This window comes from Rattus norvegicus, chromosome 2, assembly GCF_036323735.1.
Source record: "Rattus norvegicus strain BN/NHsdMcwi chromosome 2, GRCr8, whole genome shotgun sequence".
Taxonomy (NCBI): domain Eukaryota; kingdom Metazoa; phylum Chordata; class Mammalia; order Rodentia; family Muridae; genus Rattus; species Rattus norvegicus.
The window spans coordinates 103,857,897-103,867,598 of NC_086020.1; the positions used below are offsets into that span (position 1 = coordinate 103,857,897).

The following is a 9,702-nucleotide window of genomic DNA, read 5'->3' on the forward strand; positions in this document are numbered from 1 at the left end:
CAAATAAATGTTGAAGGAAAGAAGTTGAATAATGTGGAAAAACTTCAAAGATGAGCATAATTACCACACTGGGGATTGAACCATTGAAATGCATCCTATGTCCTTGAGATGTGCTTGAGGAGATGTTCTAAAATTGTCATCATTAAGAGAGAGATTATGCTAAAAAATTTATGAAAAACAGTTTCAACATAAACTTCTAAAATACTTGAAGAGCTGTGAGTAGCCATGAGACAATGAGGCTGCTGTAACAAACAGATATAGACTTAGGGCTACTGACATGGCTCAGCAGCTATAGAGTCGTGCCACGAAGCCTGATGACTTGAATTTGATCCCTGGAACTCACATGGCAAGACAACTGACTCCTGCAAGTTTTCCTTTGATTTCCACATATGTGTCCTGGCATGCCCTCCCTTCACATAAATAATAAATGTTTTTCAAAAAAGAGCTTATTGGTTTCTTTCCACATCTGATGGTAAGGCTCTAGGACTGAAGGAAACATGTCCATATCATATTGACTGTGGAGACGTCAAGCTGGTTCCTAACTAAACCATCACCTCTACTGGTGATCATCAACACAGAAGGAAGGCGATCTAGATTTTTGGTTTTCATCTCATATAGGTTTGTTCGAGCACTTTTTATCTCATTGGTCTTTCGTTTGTATACTAGTCACCAATTTTGTATTTTTATTGTTTTTGTGTCTTTCTTGTGAACTTTTGTCAATTTTTTAAATTAAAAATTTATTTTATAAAATTTTCCTGTTTGTTTTCTAAAGAGAGAGTAAAAGAGAAAAAGGTTAGGATTGGATGGGTGGAAAGGTGGGGGAGGATCTGGGAGAGAGTGGGGAAGGGAAACTGTGATTAGAATATATTGTAAAGATTTTCTATTTAAAAAAAGTAGGAGCTTAAAAATTATACATGAGCATAGTAACAAAAGACCGGCTTCAACTCCTGCTTCTTCACTGAGTAAGTACATAACTTGGACCAAATTATGTTTCTTAATTTAAATTTGGACTCCTAACTACCTCCTTAATTTAGTATCCATTCATTCAATAATATCAAATGTTTCTTTACTGAGTGTTCATTAGAAAACCAGACACCCTGTTGGGTGCTATATTCCCCCTCAAGGATTTCATTGTATTGGCACAAAGCTTATTGATTAAAAAAATGTAATAATGTAAAAATAATGCAACGCACAGTAAAACTACCTTGATACTAGTAAGATTAATAAGATGTCACCATACCTGAAATCATTTCTATTTATTCGATTTGGGAAGAGACATTTTACTCTTACTCCATATGAAATTTGCTTAAACTTAAAAGATATTTCAGCCAAAACTTGAAACTTGTCTTTTAATAAGACAGAAAGGGGGGGGGGAACACATGAAGAATAAGTTGGCATTCAGTCTATCAAGGAAGGCTTTGAGGAAAAGAAATTAAACACCATCTAATGCTTAACAGGTGAGTAGAATGGAGACAATCTCAAAGCTCCAAACCCAGAAAGTGTTGGGAATTGAAGGGAAATGCAAATCAGAACAACCCTGAGATTTTACCTCAACCAGTCAGAATGTCTAAGATCAAAAACTCTGGTGACAGCAGATGCTAGCGAGGAGGTGGAGAAAGGAGAAGACTCCTCCATTGTTGGTGGGAGTGCAGACTGGTACAACCATTCTGGAAATCAGTCTGGAGGTTCCTCAGAAAATTGGACATTGAACTACCTGTGGATCCAGCTATAACTCTCTTGGGCATATACTCAAAAGATGCCCCAACATATAACAAAGACACATGCTCCACTATGTTCATAGCAGCCTTATTTATAATAGCCAGAAGCTGGAAAGAACCCAGATGCCCTTCAACAGAGGAATGGATACAGAATATGTGGTACATCTACACAATGGAATACTACTCAGCTATCAAAAACAATGACTTTATGAAATTCATAGGCAAATGGATGGAACTGGAAAATATCATCCTGAGTGAGCTAACCCAATCACAGAAAAACACAGATGGTATGCATTCACTGATAAGTGGATATTAGCCCAAATGCTTGAATTACCCTAAATGCACAAAACAGATGAAACTCAAGAAGGACAACCAAAATACGAATGCTTCATTCCTTCTTTAAAAGGGGAGGGAACAAGAATACCCTTGGCAGGGAATAGGGAGGCAAAGTTTAGAACAGAGACTGAAAGAACGCCCATTCAGAGCCTGCCCCACATGTGGCCCATACATATACAGCCACCAAACTAGATAAGAAGGATGAAGCAAAGAAGTGCAGGCTGACAGGAACCGGATGTAGATCTCTCCTGAGAAACACACCCAGAAAACAGCAGATACATAGGCGAATGCCAGCAGCAAACCACAGAACTGAGAACGGGACCCCTGTTGAAGGATTCAGAAAAAGGAGTGAAAGAGCTTGAAGGTACTTGAGACCCCACATGAACAACAATGCCAACCAACCAGAGCTTCCAGGGACTAAGCCACTACCCAAAGACTATACATGGACTGACCCTGGGCTCCAACCTCATAGGTAGCAATGAATAGCCTAGTAAGAGCACCAGTGGAAGGGGGAGCCCTTGGTCCTGCCAAGACTGAACCCCCAGTGAGCATGGTTGTTGGGGGAGGGTGGTAATGGGGGGAGGATGGGGAGGGGAAGCCCATATAGAAGGGGAGGTGGAGGGGCTAGGGAGATGTTGGCCTGGAAATCGGGAAAGGTATTAACAATTGAAATGTAAATAAGAAATACTCAAGTTAATAAAGATGGAGGAAAAAACAAACAAACAAACAAACAAAGCCCAAAAAACAAAAACAAAAACAAAAACAAGAAAGAAAGAAAGGAAGAAAGAAAGAGAGAGAGAGAGAGAAAGAAAGAAAGAAAGAAAGAAAGAAAGAAAGAAAGAAAGAAAGAGAATGAGGACTGAAAGAGCTGAAGGGGCTTGAGACCCCATAAGAACAAAAATGCCAACCAACCAGAGCTTCCAGGGACTAAATCAGGGGAAGCCCTTGATCCTGCCCTTGGGCTGGTCCCCCAGTGTACGGGATTGTTGGCGGTGCAGTAACGGGGGGATGGATGGGGAGGGGAGCACCCATATAGAAGGAGAGGGGGAGGGGTTGGGAGCTGATGGACTGGAAACCGGGAAAGGGAATAACATTTGAAATGTAAATAAGAAATACCCAATTTAATAAAAATGGAAGAAAAAAGAAGAAAGAAAGAGAATGAGGAGGTTGTGGTGTCTTATAGTTTAGAAAACATTTTAAAAGGAGATAGCATCAGACATCTCATACCAGCAAAGCCTATGGAAGAAGTTTTCATTGGTCCTGACGGTCTTTGGTGGATCCAGTGGGGCACACGTTTGACCAATGTGTTTACAAGTACAGATGAGAGACTGCAGGCTCAGGAGCCCACCTGTGAGAAAACATGTGCAGAGAGGAGTGGGGCCAGACAGCAGCAAGGGGTTTTCCCCTTCTTTTCTCCCTCCCTCCTTCCTTACTGACAGACAAGAGTAAAACACCTTTAAAGGATGTGAAGTGGATCTAGGGGTGAAGATTCCCTCTGTGGAGAGGCCACAGATGAAGGCTTGGCCTGAAGTAAGAACAAATTCCTGTTCTGAGAATTTAATGAATGAAACAAAGAGAGTGATGGAGACAGGAAGCTTTGGTGGGAAAGTAGAACAAATAGCCCAGGAAAATGAGGGGACTTCTGTCTGAAAACCTCTAAGTTCTCTGGGAAGGGTTTGGTTTGGAGGGACATAGAAAAATGTTTGGAATAATTACGGTAGAGAATGGGAGGGGCAATATAAATGTTCCATAGGGATCATACAGATGGGGATATTTGAAACTCTGAGTATCTTTGAAATTCAGCCATATTGGCTGTTGTATGCTATCATTAGGTGAACTTGGGATCAGCAGGCAGAAGCAAGTGAGGTATTCAGTAATAACAATCTACCCATTAGGAGGCAAAGATCTGTAGCATGGCAATGTGCAGATATGACTTTCCAGTGTGAAATGCTTTCATAGGGCAGTTAATGTCATTTGGTTATTGGACCCAAGGTGGGAATGGTTTTCATTCTGAGAAGCTGTTAGGTGTAATCGACTTCCTAACCTATTCAAGTCCATAGACACATAAAAACTCTCAACAGAACCACGACCCTCGGTGTTCTAAAAAGTCGTAGATTAGTAATTTCTGGACATATTCTCATGGGCTATCCAACAGCAGAAACATTGTTCTACACTTGCTATACAAGGGCAGCAACAGTTTCTCTCTCTCTCTCCCTCCCCCTTCTTTCTTTCTCATTCTTTCTTTCTTTCTCTCTCCCTCCCCCTTCTCTCTCTCTCTCTCTCTCTCTCTCTCTCTCTCTCTCTCTCTCTCTCTCCCTCAGAAAAGAGACACAGCAGAAGCACAAGGACAGGATAAGAGCTAAATGAACTGATTTGTCCTCTCACCAGGCTAATCAAACTTCTAGCCATGGAGATGAGAGAGTGGGGGTGGGGGCAAGGCAGGAAAGGGATGTGTAATACAACATAAAGGCTGTCCAATCGTATGTGGAGAAAGTACCAATGTACTACTCCTTGCAGTTGTAATGGTTGTGGAATGTTTCAGAGGTCAGCCCAGAGGTGAGCCCAGATGCTTGAGGCAATCCCACAGATCCTATGTGTCTTTGTGAGTGTGAGGTAGACCCAAAAGGAAGGGAGGTTCCTAGTATGGACCAACAGCTCACCCTTTCTCATTTGCATTCAAATATCAGCATGGTATCTTACATGCAGGGCTCACAGCAGCATAAGAACATGACAAAGTTTTACATATAGAGATCATACTATGTAGCTCACGTGTGTTGCAGAAACAAACATTCCAGTCTGGATATCCAGCTCTGTCACTTACCAGCCTGAGGCTTGGAGAACTAGTTTAGAGTAGTGTTATTTTGAATGCTGTCTTCGGTATTGTAAACGTTTTTTGTAGATGCTATTCTAGATTTAAAAAAAAAACTGGGTAAAAAGCAGGCCTGAAGTTTGGCTAAAGAAGAAATTCCAACCAGTGTCCAGGGACTAAGCCACTACCTAAAGACTATACATGGACTGACCCTGGACTCTGACCTCATAGGTAGCAATGAATATCCTAGTAAGAGCACCAGTGGAAGGGGAAGCCCTGGGTCCTGCTTAGACTGAACCCCCAGTGAGCATGGTTGTTGGGGGAGGGCGGCAATGGGGGGAGGATGGGGAGGGGAACACCCATAAAGAAGGGGAGGGGGAGGGGTTAGGGGGATGTTGGCCCGTAAACCGGGAAAGGGAATAACATTCGAAATGTAAATAAGAAATACTCAAGTTAATAACCTCCCCCCAAAGAAATTCCATGTGTGATCAACACATGAGCCCCAAATCCTCATGTGTCATTCCTGATAACCTTGGTTGTAGGGCTCAGACTTTCTTAGCCAAGCTTTATATCACATAAACCTACTGACTAAAAACAACAGCACACACACACACACACACACACACACACACACACACACACATACACACACACACGTATCATAGTATCATATGCTGCTTCTCAGGTGGAGGTTGAATTGAATTCCGTACTGTGCACTGTGGAGACTAAATGAAATAACACAGGAATCAGCCCACTCAGTGCTGAAAGGTCAGGAAAACATCTTAACCCCCAGTGTTTCTTCTTATGAGGACTTAGCAAACACCGGGTTGAACTGTTGCCTAGTTGGCTTCTAAACTCAACCCTTTACCCATCAGAGGCTTGGTTAATAGCTGAAGTTCCCAGCCTGAGGTCCCAACTCTTATCACTAATTCAGTGTCACCTAGAATAAACTTCAACACAAGTTTACGGCTAGCTAAACAAGGGGGCTGTGCACAAAGGGCTTTTGCATATACTTCCAACTCTGATTCTAGGTTAGTTTTGATATAATTTATCAGATTTTTATTAGGTCTTTTCTACTTCCTCCAGCCAGCAGACAAGCTCTATTCCATTACTTCTACGAGCAGGGCTGCTCTTACTAAATGGCCCTCTAATTACTGGGTGGTTTATGGCCTGAGAATGCAAACTAAGCTTAATATTAACCTGGGCAAAGCAACTGTGCCAATTTAGTCAGTGGTTATAAAGCTCCTGTCTGCCCCAGATAATGGGCCAGGGAGCATCTAAAGAAACATTAACTGAAGTCCCTTCCCTCAGGAAGCATAAGGAGACATACAAAAATCTGACACTGCTGAGATGGAATATGTAATTAACTTCAAGTGCAACAAGAGTTGGGACCAAGGAAACAGTAAGACCTTTCTGAACTGGAATAACCGGAAAGGCTAATACAAGAGTCAGGAGTTCAGATACAGAGGATGCTTGTTTAAGAGGTAAGAGACATTCAACACTCTGCTCCCAGGGTGCATCATGTATTCTGAGAGCCAAGGGTGAGATCTGAGGAGCTCTTTACATTGATTATTGTCTTTGCTGATGCACATGCCTGGGACCTGGTGATTCTAGGCAATCTCTCTTCCTTTCCCGGAAGTTCTCACTGTTACTGCTTTGTGCAAGAAGGAGCACACACCGTGAGTTACTGCATTTACACACACATGCCTCCATTTACATACGCGTGCCTGCAGATGATGACAGTGCATTTGGGGCTATGTTAGATTACATTTCACGATGTCGGAGTCCTCTATTTCTCTCCTCTAGAGAGTGTGTATAGTGTCTCCTTCTACGGGAAAGCAGATGAAAGCATCTATACTCCCACACATATGAGCTATATATTGCAGATTTCCTTATTTGAAGCTTTCAATGACACCAAAACTGTAGCAATGATGATTCTTCTACTTTTGAATTTCGTTTTATTTAAATATTAGACCACTCCAACCTCTTGCCCAAACTCTGAAAAATGTTGTCAAAGTGCCACTGGCAGGATTTCTCATTCAAAACCATTGATAGAGCGACTGCCAAAACTTGCTGGAGCTGAACAAAAAGCCAGCGGGTATGGGTAGAGGAAAAGCTATGCTTGGGTGATAAGCAAATACCAGAAGGATTAACTTCTCAAAATCAACTTTGAGATCAGATAGAGGCACTTTGACTTTTAAGAGACAATATTCATTTTTATCAGTTTAGCAAACACCTCTTAGCAACGTTGATAGTCATCTTTTAATGAGCAGAGAATTTTTTTTTTGTTTTTTTGGGTTTTTTTTTTTTTGCCTTATTGGAAGTTAAATGTAAATCATTCTCTCATCTTACTTTAGCTTGTTGCCTCTTCCATAGTATTTTGCTAAATTGGTCTAAAAATACTTGGTGATGTGTACAAACAAGCCAGAAATACTTAACTGTGGTACAATGAAAGCAAATAGGCAGAGTTTACAAAATAATTCAGAACTCTGAAAGAGGCAGTATTCGAGGTGTAAATATAGATCTCTACCAACAAGAAGCTAATAATCATAAGTCATCACTCATAAGAATCACAGTGAAGAATGGACAAGGGGAAAGTGTCTTCCAGATTCAGAAAACCTTGTTAGCTAATTGCAAAAATAATTCTGCCCGCAGAGTTCCAGTGTGATGATTACTGACATCTGAATTCTGTCAAACGTGTACTAGCATGTATTGAGCACTAACTCTATGTAATGAATATTTCTCAAACACATTGCAATTCTAGATGAGCTTCTTATGTTGTGCTCAGTTTCAATATGAGAAAAATGAAGGACATAGCCAGCATTTGACAAGTCCAGCCACTTGGTCTCCAGGGTGAGTGGCATTAGTAATTACATGAAAGCATCAATACCAACTATGCTGGTTTGAATGTGAAATGGTCACTACAGATCCATCTGTGTGAGCTCTTGGTGCCCAGTTTGTGCTGGTTTGGAATGGTATGGAGGTGAAACCTCTGCAGAAAGTGGGTCACTGGGAATGGGCCTTGCGACTTTGTAACCCAGTTCTACTTCTCTTCTGGTCTCAGCTTCTTGAGTATAGACAGAATGTGCCCAGCACATGATGGTCCTGCTATGCTTTCCATGCTATAATGGACTGTATCCCATCAAATATGACACAAGGGACTGGATAGATGACCCAGTAGTTAAGAACACTGGCTTCTCTTCCAGAAGACCTAGATTCAATTTCTACTACCTAGTTGACAGCTACAAAATATGAACTAAAATAAACCCTCCTTATGCATAAATTGATTTTTGGCAAATATTTTGCTACAGAATCAAGAAAATCACCAGTACACCAATACATTATGCATATATTTGGCTGCAATTTTATTACGGGGCCAATTCCTCTCTCTACTTGTTCATAGACCTAATTTACTATTCATTCTTAAACAAAATTTGGAGCTTATTAAGAAAAAATTTAACATTTAAGCAAGGGTATAAAGGTATGTGGAGACAGTAGTACATGAGCAGTAGTACATGCCCTACAGTTGGCAGGAGTGTTTCAAGAGAGTCACCATAAGGCTCACTTTCTTGCTCTTGACTTTTATGAGATATTCTAGAAACCTTAAGATAGTCGTTCAGAGTAAAGGAGGCAGTCATGGCGCCCAGCAGGAATGGCACGATCCTGACACTTGACAAGGACTGGCAGCAGCGAGCAGACACTTGGTTCAACCAGCCAGCACGCGAGATCCTTAGACTCTAGGCCCAGCAGGCGAAAGTGCGCCGCATCGCCCCTCGCCCCGCGTCCGGTCCCATCAGGCCCATCGTGAGGTACCCTACAGTTAGATACCACACCAAGGTCCGGGCTGGCAGGGGCTTCAGCCTGGAGGAACTCAGGGTGGCTGGTATCCACAAGAAAATGGCACGCACCATCGGCATCTCTGTGGACCCAAGGAGGCGAAACAAATCCACTGAGTCACTGCAGGCCAACATGCAGCGCCTGAACGAGTACCGCTCCAAGCTCATACTTTTCCCCAGGAAGCCTTCTGCTCCGAAGAAGGGAGACAGTTCTGCTGAAGAACTTAAATTGGCCACGCAGCTAACAGGACCTGTGATGCCCATCCGGAATGTGTACAAAAAGGAAAAGGCCAGAGCCATTACAGAAGAGGATGGCCCGAGCCAATGCCCGGCTCTTCGGCATCCGAGCAAAGAGGGCGAAAGAAGCTGCAGAGCAAGACGTTGAGAAGAAAAAGTAATGTGCGGCTGGAGAGTTGTAATAAATTTTCCATAAAGCAAAAAAAAAAAAAGGTAATCACTCAGATATTCTTGCATTAGTTTGATATTAATTTTTATTACTTGGAGAAAAGCCAAGGAATTTATTAAAATGGTTTATGCAACTTCATTACAGAAGAGGACTCTAATTTGTTCATGAGTAAAGATCATTTGCAGGAAGAAGCAGAGCTGTATTTTATTGTTTATTACTATTTCAAAAACATCAGGGCAGAATTCCTATTGAAGTTACAACACAATTCTTCACAGAAACCGGAAGGACAATTTTAAACTTCATATGGAAACACAGACAGGCAGACAGACAGACAGACAGACACAGACACACGCGCGCACACACACACACACACCAAACAAAACAAAACCCCCGGATAGCTAAAATAATCCTGAATAATAAAATAACTGCCAGAAGTATCAGTACCCCCAGTTTGAAAATGTACTACAGAGCTATAGTAATAAAAACAGCATAGTATTGTCATAAAAATGGGCATATTGATCAATGAAACTAAGTTGAAGACCCAGACACAAGCCTTTGCACCTACAGAAATCTGATTTTTTATGACAAAGAAATATA

At 41.7% G+C, this 9,702-nt stretch overlaps 1 pseudogene; it reads left to right on the plus strand.

Moving 5' to 3' along the window:
* The first annotated feature begins 8,484 nt into the window (after nucleotides 1-8,484).
* Nucleotides 8,485-9,112, plus strand: Rpl13-ps12 (ribosomal protein L13, pseudogene 12; annotated as a pseudogene).
* The last annotated feature ends 590 nt before the right edge of the window (nucleotides 9,113-9,702 follow it).